The sequence below is a fragment of the Melanaphis sacchari genome, unplaced genomic scaffold, assembly GCF_002803265.2.
Source record: "Melanaphis sacchari strain LSU unplaced genomic scaffold, SCAv2.0 Contig24_pilon_pilon, whole genome shotgun sequence".
In the NCBI taxonomy this organism is placed as follows: Eukaryota; Metazoa; Arthropoda; class Insecta; order Hemiptera; family Aphididae; genus Melanaphis; species Melanaphis sacchari.
This window is the reverse complement of record NW_020271125.1, coordinates 716,205-729,646: the sequence shown is the minus strand read 5'-3', so window position 1 is coordinate 729,646 and position 13,442 is coordinate 716,205.

Below are 13,442 nucleotides of genomic sequence, written 5' to 3'. Positions count from 1 at the left end.
GTACCTATTTTTTGGTATGTAAAATTAAATAAATTTCATTTAAGTATAAGTATTTAAAATTTTTAAATAGTCGATACACAATAAATATTTATAAATTATTTATAACAAGTTATTTTTATAGTATGTGTGTATAGGTAAACCGTAAAAAATTAAAATAATATAATATTTTAATAAAGCAAAACGTAAACTACATATCTTTTAAACGAAGATAATGTTCTTATACCATAAAGTTTCTTAATAGTCAATAGGTTAATTCTCTTTAATTTTTAAACTAGAAAAGTTAAATGCGAACTAGAGACATACATTTTCTATATTCCGCACTATTAGACGGAGATAACAAATGCGGGTGTGTCCCCTTAATGTTGTACCCAAATATTTGACAAGATTTTTATTTTATAACTTTAACTTTAACTTCCGCATATATTTTAATATTGTTATATTATCGATTATTAATAAATAAAAAAATTGATTAAAAGTAATATTAATAAATAAATAATTTTACAATGCTTTCGAATTATCATTTATAAGTAGATTATATTATATACATCAATAAAATAACATCAAACATAAATTATGACATATGATGTAATATGAAAAGTAATAAAATTACAATATTTTCCATTGTCAAATTTGTGAATATTATGAATAGATACCTACATAAAATTTTTAGTAGAAGTAACATTGATAAGTATGCATTATAAATTGTATATTTAATCAATGACAAAAATTACATGAAAAAAATTTAATTAAATACCTATACTTTTTATAATTATATACCTAATAGGATACTCAATATCGTGTTGCGTTTATAACGTAATTACTTAAAATGTATCTGATATCCACCACCAAATTACGTATAATGTATATATATGTAGGTATATGTATTTAGGTACAATTTAATATGAAGACAAGCCCGCTTAATCGGTTGCGTTTTAAGCTATTTCGCTATTTCTAGTATTTCTACGACGCACTATATTTTATAATACAAACGCAGCAAACGCACCTAAACCATATATACACCGATGGCAGTCGCAGCAGTACGACGCCAACCGCCTGCTGTGTGCAATTCGATCCCCGCACATGGTTAATACCGCATGTACCTATATTCTATCAGTGTTCCACAATGACGATGAACTTGACGTGTGACGATGGCCAACACATCGCAGCTTGGATATAATATAGTTTTATATAGTACTATTAATATTACACATGTAAGGATCATATTTCGTATGTATCTCGTGCACAATATACTTATATAAGTAGTATATTGTATACGAGAATACTTACACCATATCATAAACTAAAATAAATCCTGTTTTATAAATTATAAGTATATAAATAGTATAATACATCGATTCTCTATAACAAAATTACTAGTTTTATTTTTTTAATATTACACTCCTAGAGACAAGAGTATATTATGGATATAGATATTATGGTCCATGACTCTGCAAAACCTAGTTCTATACTGCAAGGTCTGATCTAAAAGTTGCACCGCGCTTGCATTAATAATAGACTAAACTAGAATACGTGGGAACGATGTGAGATTAAAATAAAAATGCACAATAAAAACAGACTCATAAAGTACTACGCCATTTGTTGACGAGGTGATTTATTTTTTAATTTATAAATTGAAAAACAAAACGCTTACTTTCTGTGACGCAATAGAATATAAAATATTGTATATTTGTATCGTCACACGTGTATCTTTTTTCGTTCAAAATGTCTAACTCTGCAATGCTTGAAATGCACAATACTTTAATTCAAAGGTTTGAATATACCTCAAAAAAATAATTGGATTTGTTTGATGAACCAATTTTAAAAATATATTTTAAAATAAACCATTATTTATGTATAAATAATATATAATATATATTATTATATACATTTATTATTTTATTTATAACATTAAAAATATATTAAAATGTTAAACTATGGGATCGTAACGATCGTGTATTAGATAGCTAACACATTTTCTTGCTAGTGTTAGATAGATTTTGTCAAACGATAAGAATATAAAACATTATTTAAGAGTGATGAAAAATATTTAATATTAATTATATATCAAAGTTATTTGAAATCAAGTAGTCAATGAGTACAAAATTAATTTATTTGATAATGTGATAACACTCATAGTTTTAGTTTTAATAACAATGAATAATTTGTTTGTGTTTAACTTGGTATAGCATTACTTTTGTCATTTACTGTGTCCAGAGTTAAAAACTAAAAACTTCAATGTTTAGAGGATGGTACGAAATACGCATACCTATGAAAGACATTAAGCATATTATATACTTACCTATTTGATGAAAACATCAGAATGATTGTACAGGTACACGACAAAAACACGAAAACACTAAAATAAAATGTTTAAGTAGATATTGTATGCATATTCAAATTATACAACACACATTAACATATACCTATATAGTACGTATAATAATATAGTATATCAAGTATATATAATATTATATGAATGAGGAAAAAACAGTACTGTAAGCCTGCTATTGCATTGTGCAATGTGCATGTTTATAATATAATTTAGTATTATTATGACATACAAACATCGTCATCTGTTAACTAGCTATTGAAAGAATAATATATTTAAAATATTTACTACACTTGAATGGTATTTATTGGAATCTTTCATCGTTAATCGAATGTTTAACGAGGAAGTGTAAGTACGCTACCAACGAACATTTTTAAATCTATTTACCCGCATGTACATTTCATCAAGAGTTCAAAATTCAAATGTTACCATGCATTATACATATTATAATAATAATAATAAAATTGTTATGCAATACTATTGCATTATGTATAAGTATACATATCGAACGTTGATAATATATTTATAATATTGTTTTTATTTTCTCCGCAGTCGTTGTCGCTTGGTGTTGGTTGTAGATATTCAAGTAGTTTGGTCTATAATGTACAATTTAATGACGTTATGAGAGTAGGTATAGAATAGGTATAACTATGTTGAACATTTTACTGATTTATTGAACTCGATTGTAATGAGTTATGACTAAAGGGTAGCGCCCCAATTAAGTGTATTAGTATTACATGACAAAATATGTGTGTAAATACAATAAAATAATCTAATAAATACTTAGATCATGTCATATACATAATAAGATATGTGACACAGGTAGGTACTAAAAAGTATTCAAACACACTTAATCAAATCAAACTAAATACACGATTAACAATACACTTATTACCTCGAAAATGTAGAGAATGTTATAGAAGAAAGAAAACAAGAAATAAACTAAATATTAAATAACCACAACAATTTACTTGAGTACGATGACGTATAATATGTACATAAAAAAAATGTCGGTAATGAAAATATTATGCAAAAATGACAAATAATTAAATCTACAAAACGTAAAAAAAAATTAATTAATCTCATGCATTTTATATTATACAAGACAATCTATTTATACGTCTGCACTCAATGTCAAAGTTATAACTTTAAACAAAAAATTTTTTAGACATGTTGATGTTATTTAAAAACAAGATATGAAAAAAAACTAAATTATTTTCAATTTTTTAAGTTTTTTGCTTTATGCTTTACGTATATCATAATTAAAATAATATTAAAACACTAAAACTGCAATTATGCGTATTCCTAGTTCATACTTAATAGTAAATAGTTAAACTTAAACAATTTCAAAAAAACACGATAAGATAAAACAAATCGTTGGTTGGGTAATTGATTTACTTCGAGTCAAAAAATAGGAAATTTATTATAGCGATAAATAATATAGGTGCAGCTAGACCAATATTTTTGCATGGGATACATAGAAAGTGAAGACCTCACAGATAACTGGGAAGGTATTATTTTATTATTATCCTTAATATACAGTTTAGTAAAAAAAATTTTAAATAATGATAATATTTACTTCAAAACGATCAAATTTTAACATAAAAATGTTTTAATTTTTGGGGGTCACATTTTAATGTTAATGATACATAAGTCCTCTAGGCACCTTTTTAGTTGCACCAATGATAAACCATAGTTAATTTGAAAATAATAAATAAAATCTAGAATTTCAACAGTGAAAAAATCTATTATTATTTTTAAAAAAAACATAATTTGTAAGATTTATCTTGTGTAAATCAATAAATTGAAAGTACTTTTTTCGTGGGTTACCTATACTCGATATGAAAAATCACCACAACTATCATTATTTAGTATTTACACTTCGCCAAAAACGTGTTCTGCGTTGGTGAATTATTGTTCCTTTTTTAAATTATACACACCCAAATAATGTTGTAGGTCGATTTTCATTTATTTTTTGGCCACATTTGTGACTTTTATAATATACCTAATAATATGTATTTAAACACTTGACAACCCACGCTATTTTCCACTGATGCGCATCGTGTAATGGATAAAGAGACAATAGATATATATAATATATACATATTATTTTTGTTAAATTCGACCTTCCCGCATTTAAACATCAACATGTAATTAGTTGTACAATCCTAGACACATACTTATAATCGCATAATGTTGGTATGGCCGGATTTGGTATAGCAAACCTCATAGAATAAATATTATAATAGTTTTAATGGCCAAAATCAAAATGCTACCATCAAATAAATAAAAAATAATTATAATAAAATTAAAATAATTGATGAAAAAATAAAGAACGATCTTATATTTATCAAGCTATTTGTAATACTTATTACATACATGACATTACTTTTAAATACATAATAACTAATAATATATTAGTTGAAAAAAAAAAATATTTGAAAACCTAGTTTATTGAAAAATATTTAAAATCTCCGTATTATTAAACGGTCTTCCGAAAGACTAATTTAACTGTCGCTAAAAACTTGAAAAGTAAACATTTCAAATAGATAGCGTTAAGCTTGTATGTTATATATAATCATATAAAAATGCATCAATGTTTCAAACTACGCGAACACACGATCATTAACCTGCTATGATAATTTAGTATGCCAAACACGTGTAGCGCGCGTCTACACAGAATTTCTATAAGACTATAAATAATAACTACCTACCTACCTACCTACTTTACAAAACTTATCATGAAATAAATTTAAATAAAATATCATTGCTAGAAACGAAAAAATGTAGGATTGAAGCATAAGTATCTATTATTAATATTACTCATTATATAGATACCGTATGCCGTAATAATGATCATAAGGTTATAAAAAAAATCACTAATTTTAATTAACTAATGTTTTAATTATTACTTAGCTTACTTAAAAGAAGGGTAGACACATACATATATTTTATATAATATACAAAAATAATCGATGATCATCTAAAATGTTTGAATTGGTAAATCAATATGAGTTATAACTACAATAATATTATACAACTACATTTAAATTATTCAATCAAAGTTCAGATTTAATCAAATGTTTTATTTTAATGCAAATTAAAATTGAATTATGTTTTAATAAATTGATCTTCACAGAGTAATTTTATTATAATATACACAACATAATATTTATATATCTAGTAATTGATTAATAACGATAATAATTTCTACACATTACACATTAATTTTGTACCTATTTATAAATATTTCATTTAATTTTAGTTACTCTTTTAAATGTGGATATTTAAATATTACAATAATTGAGAAACGTATATTATAAAATTAATATAATAAGAATAATAATAAATAATTAAATTATCAAAAAATAATTAATAATAATCAATCATTTATTTTATTTTTTTAATTCTATCTGCGAAAATATTGTTATGTTTTTTTAGTTAGCTTAGAAATTACTTAAAAGGTTTCTATCGTCTCAGCATGATCTATTGTCCAACATCACTATAACATTATTATATTATATTATTATAAGTTTACCTATTTAGTAATAAAATATGCTAAAATTCAAAAAATTTAAAACATGTTCTATATAGAATTTAATGCTTTTTAATAATTTACTTATGTCTTATTTCTAAAAACTATTATTTTATTAAATAATATGTAAAAATTAAAGAGGCTATATAGGGCCCCATAATTCTAACCTTTAATTTTCCCTTATTAGTCAAGACTCAAGACATCTGTTTAATAAATGATTAAAATCATACGTAATTCAATAATTATTTTAGATTCTTAGCGATGAATAATCTAGCTATTGATATTTTAATAATTTTTTATTTACGGCATGATTTAAAGTGAAAAATTGCTTTGATCTTCAACTTCAAATGTGATTTTTAGTAGCAAATTGGATCTAGTTGATACTTTTGAGAGAATAAAAATGAATTTCTCAGTAATTATCAAAATAATTAAAAAAAAACAAAATAGAGAAAAAACGGGAATTTGTATACAAAAATCAAATGTTGACAAAATCAATTACATTTTTCATCGTAATATAAAATTAGATAAAAATTATCATAAAAACTTGAAATTTTCATGAAATATTTATGTTAAAATTAACTAAGTATGACATGATTTTCAAAATATTTTGGCTTTTTTTGTGGTACTTATTTATAAATACCTATCTGAAATTAATTTTTTAATTTAAATGTAATACAATTTATGTTTTTTTTTAAACCTGAAATATCAGTACAAGATTCCTCATAAGTATTTCTTATTACATTTAAAAATATCAAAAAATATCGACACATTTTTTTTTATAATTTAAAGTTCAAATTTTTACAAAATTACAAAAATCTAAAAATTATGTTATAGTTAAAATTGTATTAAATTTAAAATTCAAACACTTAAGACTTGAAAATTTGGTATAAAATATCTCATAAGTTAATTGGTATAATACATTTAAAAAGTAATGGAGTATATAAAGTTACGATATCGAGACAACGCTCAGAAAATGTATATTGTATTAAGCTATAATCGTAATTTGTAGGTATCTTCTTTTCATTAATTACCATTCATCATAATTTATAACGATATGTTTATAATATGATATAACGTGATTTAACTCGGATAAACTATGAGTATTTGGGAAAGCTTTAAAGTATATTAAAATATTTTTATAATATCGCACAAAGATTTGTATCCATCGTATAATATTATAATATCATAATTTATAATCAATTATTATCTGTAACCTTAAAATATTTTATCAATAAAGAGAATTAAATACACAACAGTTATTACAAGTACCTACCTATATTTATATTATTAACGACAAAATGGCAAAACTCTCGAATTTCTAAAAGTCAAGAAGTTTTTTTAATATTTAATCAAAAACATACCGGGTCAAAAATAAGATACTTGGCGTTTCCACATTCCACTCGTACCTTTTCACTCCCCTCGATGTGTTTAGGTGTTTATAGCGACACTTGACGTTTCCCCATTGGACTAAGACATTTCCTCCTGAATCAATATACATTTTTTACGTACAATAATAGATTGGAAAAATGGGTTCTTTGGTTATACACGAAATAATATGCGGTTATCATATTAGCATCTCGACTATCATCATTCATGTTACAGATTTATTACCCAATTTAATGAGTAAAAACGTAAAAACCAAACTCAAATTGTCTAAGCCATTAGCAACATATTGCTTTTCGGTGTCTCTGTAGAACAGTGGTCTTCAACCTTTTTGTACTCGCGACCCACTCTTTTGGGCTTTTATTTTTCGCAACCCACGTAAGCCTGATAAAAAAGACATTATACTTGATATCCATTATGATCATAAAATAATAATATTATTATTATTTTTTTACCTTATATAATTTTATAAATCTAATTTTTATTTAAAAATAAGACTTGTCGCTACCCAATTTTAAGGCTTACGCGACCCAAAAATGAGTCGCGACCCACCGATTGAAGACCACTGGTTTAGAATATTGTGCACGGCGCACATTACTGTTCATTCTTGTGTATTTTGAAATAGAAATAATAAAAACTAAAAGATATTGTAAAAAAATCGTATATTACGTTAAGCAAAAACATATTCAAGTGAGAATACGTTAAACTAGTGTGATTAAAACGTAATATTGAATTATATTTAAAAATGAATGTAAAAATATCTAAAATAATTTAATAAAAATCTTGTAAATAGTACATTTATTAATTCGCATGGTAAATTATTGTTTAGTATTTTGTACTTTTGATTTTTTGCCCGGCGAAGAAATTGTTCTGTTTGGAGGGGACATTCATTTAATCGGGGGAAAAGCACAAGGAGAATCGTCCTAGATTCAAAATAGTCCCTACTGATTTCGTACAGGTCTCGTAAGTTATATGTGCGTTTGTATGCGCATATATAGACTACACTACTACAGCACGTATAGCCGGATACGCACCACGGCGGCGGCGGCGGCGGCGGCGACGGCGGCCTAGTTACGAGTGTGAGGCGTGACGTAACCGACCGTTGCAATTGCATCATCCCATTCATAAAAGTATCGATCAACAAAAACGCGTATGATGACATATTGCCGACGATGACGGCAGATTCAAACCAAAAAAAAAAAAACGGTTTCCAACAAAATGGTTTTTACATCGAACTTTGAATTTTCAAAGAATCTGCTTTTTCAAAGAATTTGCGTTTATTAGTAATTAATGGTAATCAACTTCCGGTTGATTACCATTGACCCGTTACAACATCAATAAATATACCTAAGAAATAATAATAATACAGGTAATCATTATTCATTAGTCTAGACTTTAGACAGATGAAATCGATTATAAAATAGGTATATAGACTACGAATGTTATACGATAAGATTTATGTATTATTATTTTTTGTTTATGTTTATTATTATATAATTATGATATATTGTTTTTATTATTAATCAACAACAATTGACACTAAATGAACCAGCTGTAACATTAAACCAATAAAATAAATATATATAATAAATATTTAATATGGATTTTTTGAGTAAAAGTACAATTTCTTTAACGGACAGTAAAGTGATGCGATAATCCGAAAGAAAGTTAGATTATAATCAAAGGAACAAAAAATAAAAATTAACAATAATTGAATATTTTATTTGAATCTAACCTCGATATCCACAAATATCATTAGAAAGCACAAATTATTAAAAGGCTTTAAAGTAAGTAATATTAACTATAAAAATCTATTTAAATAATACATACTATACGACTATACAATAACACTAAACTTGAATGGCTAAATACCTACCAACTCTATCACATAATGTTAATTATTGAATTTAAAATTATTATTAATATATCATAATTGCAATACAGACTATATGACAATCAAGCATTTGAATGTAACAGATCGTATGACACCATAAATGCATTCTTAGTCCGTGAAATAGGTATATAATGGAATATACAGTTTTTGAACCACTGTTTTTTTCAAATCTGAACGGTTGCTGAGTGCCGAGATAAACTGGGTAACTTATAAAATTTGACTTAAATTTAATTTTAACATGTAAATTATAATTAAAATAATATCTATAGTACCTAACCTAATAACTTATATTATAGTATTAATTAGTTATTCCTGTAATAATTTTAACTCTCGCCCGTTTAGAATTTAATCCCACCATCAACCTGAGACTCAGAGTCGACCATATTAGAACTTACCTAATCTTAATAGTTAACTTTATAAACTAACTAATAATATATTTTGATATTAATGAAAGATGAAATTTATGTCTTATTTCGTTATAAAAATAAAGGGAAATATTAAAAACCTGAATCTATACCAACACCATAGTATTATAATATTAAGCTACGTATTATTTTATTTCCAAAGTCGAGTATAAGATTTAAACTTAAATACAATAAAACTAATAATCATAGTGGACCATGATTATTTCTTATTAATTATCAATATTATATTAAAAAAAAAAAAAAAATTAAATACGTTGTTAGTATGTAAAAGTACTGCGATGTACCTATAATGTATTTTAATAATAACGTATTATACTTCAATTTCAATTTATTATTATTATTTTTAATTCTAATTTTTTGGGGCATGAACGTGATATTGAATGATTGTTTTTTCTCTATTAATGTCTAGATGTGGAGCAATTATATAAATTCTAAAATACGTTACTGATCCACAGTCTATGGTAAATTTATAACATATAACTGTTATAGTGGTTACTGTATTTAAAAAATATCTATATCGATTTGAATCGTTATAGATGTATTTTTACAATTCGATTACATTTTTTAATTAAAACACATTAGGTATAAAAAAAATACCAAAGGCTTTCCATGGTTGGTCCTTGTGCAGTTGTGCTACTAACGTCAAAATACCAAAACAAAATTAGCAATTATTTGGCTCTAGTTTTGAAAAAGTCTAAAAAATGTAAACTATAGATAACCTTACAACCTAATAATGAAATACCGCACTATCAAAGTAGGTATCTACAATAATAAGCAATTTTACTAGGTCCATTTAATTATTATATAATATACCTAATATCACTGGTGGCTAAAAGGTTCATATCTATATCTATTTGGCATTTGCTAATATTGTATCTGTAGTGTATTACAGCGGTTACTAAACTTTTTTGGTTCACGCATCCTCAAAAATAAAATTAATTAATTGCGCCTCCCCTGAATAAATGAAATATTTTTATAAGTGTGTAGTAACTAGTACTTCATTAGTAGGTAGGTACTTATAGTGTATAATATGTGCAATATAAATATTTAAATTACGTCTCCCCTGTTAAGTGCTTACGCATCCCAGAGGAACCACGCCTCACACTTTAGGAACCGCTGGTGTATTATATATACATGCAAATTATGTGTTATACCTATTAATTGTACAAACAAGGAAAACTTATACTCAAAGCAACAAAGTTTAAGTATAGGTAATGAATTATTTGAATGCATTTCAACATTTCAATTGATCAAAATATTATTCTAAAAACTTAGTTTTTGATAAAACAAAAAGGATAGTTGTTTAAATAGTAGTTTAATAATATGTAATATCAAATATTATCAAGTATTTAATATACATTTTTAAAAATAATTAATAATGGTGTATGTATGACAAGACACAAACAATTATCTATACATTTGATTTTACGTATTATCTGAGTATTCTTGGTTACCGTATTCAATATTCATCTTTCGAATAATTCTATTTAACAATATCTATACCGCAAAAATTATAGATAGAAAATTTGTGGTGTAAATTATAAGATAACAAATGTATTCATCCAATACCACACAAAATGTTTTTCAAGTAAACATTAAAAAAAAAAAAATTCTATTGTAGGTATGAAAAAACGCATGAATAATTTTATTGAATCCAATTCTCATTTTAAATCAAATTAATAAGTACCTAAATATTTAAATAAATAATTAATAAGATTAAAAAAAAGTTTTATCTACGTGAAATTAAACACTACAACTGAAGGACGCCCAATATTTAATAAATTAACTAAATTTTATTAAATTAAGTATATCTAATTCTTATACATAATACATTGCATTAGATTAAAACATGTCTATATTATAATACATGGCAAAGTGTATTTATCGAGCAATGCTTGTCTATAATTTTTAAGGTATCCAACACGGTATATTGCAATACTAAGGGGCAACAATCTAGGCAATTTATAGTTGTGGTGCATGGCGACCAAAGAATACTGAATATTACGCATAAAATATAATCAAACCAATTAACGATCAAAAATGATTTTACAGAAAAAATAATCATGCCACAGAATATTTCAGTAAAGAATTTTTTTTTTCATTTTACAAAGGATCAGGTTACACTGGACTTCAGATTTTTAAATTAAATTTAAATAACATTAGAAATATGGATTTTAACACTTAAAAAGTTTGTGATTATTTTAAAGAATTATATTATTAACTTTTGAATAAAGTTTTAAAAATCAGTCCAATATGAAAGTAAATAAGGTTAACTGATCTACTATTCAGAAAATATCAAGTATACCTCATTATTAAGTAAATTACTGTTACATTATATGTCTTACATTTGTATTCAATGATAACTCATTGCATCAGATAAACGATTCTGAGGTCTATCAATCTATATCACTAAATATATAACATAATATACTATGATTTGCTTTATGAATCAACACTTACAATAAAACATTAAAATATTTTTAATTTTCAAGGAGAAGAATTGTTTGAATTATTTGGTATAAACTAAATTCTATAAGACAAATTTAAGTTTTCTAATAATATATCAATATTACAATAAAATAATTAATTTAATAACAGTTTAAAACAAAGTAAACACAAAATAATACTTGGTATATATTTTTTTATGTGATTTATTTTGATAATACTCATTTTAATAAATACACTTAAAAACTTAATATAATATTTAAATTTTATCTGTTACAATTAACAATAAATATAAACATAAAATAAAAACTGTTTACATTAAAAATAATTCAGGAAGAAACAGGCTTATTATCAAGCAAAATATAAAATAAATTTTAGGTATACTTTTCATCAAACAGATAATAATAACTAATAACTGTTATACTTGATACATTTTATAAATATAACATAAAAACATATATATTACCACTTATTTTTTATAAGAATATCATTATCTATAAAAACAATGATTTTATAAACTTAAATCAACTATATAATTTAAAAATAGACCCTCTGAAGCTAAAAAAAAATTTTTAATAAAATTGTGAAGTTAATATACTATATGGTTGTACAGTGTATCATTTTAAAATAGCTTAAGTAAGATTTAATATGGATAATTATTTTTATATTTTCAATTTAAAATTTTTATTTTATCATTCAAATGGTTCTCAAATATTAACAAGTTCTTAAAAAAGACTATAACTTATACATTTTCATTGTTTGAAAACAATTTAATATTATTTTTAAGCTATTTATATAAAAATTAATTTATTAAAATTTGTTTAATTTATTGCTTATAGTATTATTTTAACTATATATGAATTAGTATTTAACAAGTAGCAAAAATAACTATATTAAACATATAAACACAATATAATTTTTATCTGTTGTATATCATAAAATGATTTAAAATGAATAATTTTTTTATTTGAACTATCTCATTTGTCTTACATGTGCATTCATTATTATTATTATTTCACATTAAAAATATTATAAATGATACTTTTATAAAATATGGATAGTTCAAAAACATTGATTAAGTTCAGTCCAATAAAAATAATAATTATTGATTTACAGCAATACTATAGTTATAATCAATAATAATTTTTATTATAACATAATAAGCAAGTGATACTGTTATAATATAACCTGTCCATAAAAATATAATGAAACAATTTTTAATTAAAACTTTCTTCTAAATAAAAGTTTATTAAATTGCCTATATAATACCCCTTAAATTTTACAAAATTTTAATTAAATGTTTTATTTGAAATATCAAATTTAAAATGTATTGATATTTTATCTATTCAATTATTAATTACAATAAAATATTATTTTTAATTAACAACTTTTTTCTAACTATAATAACAAACATTTTTTTTTTTTTAATAT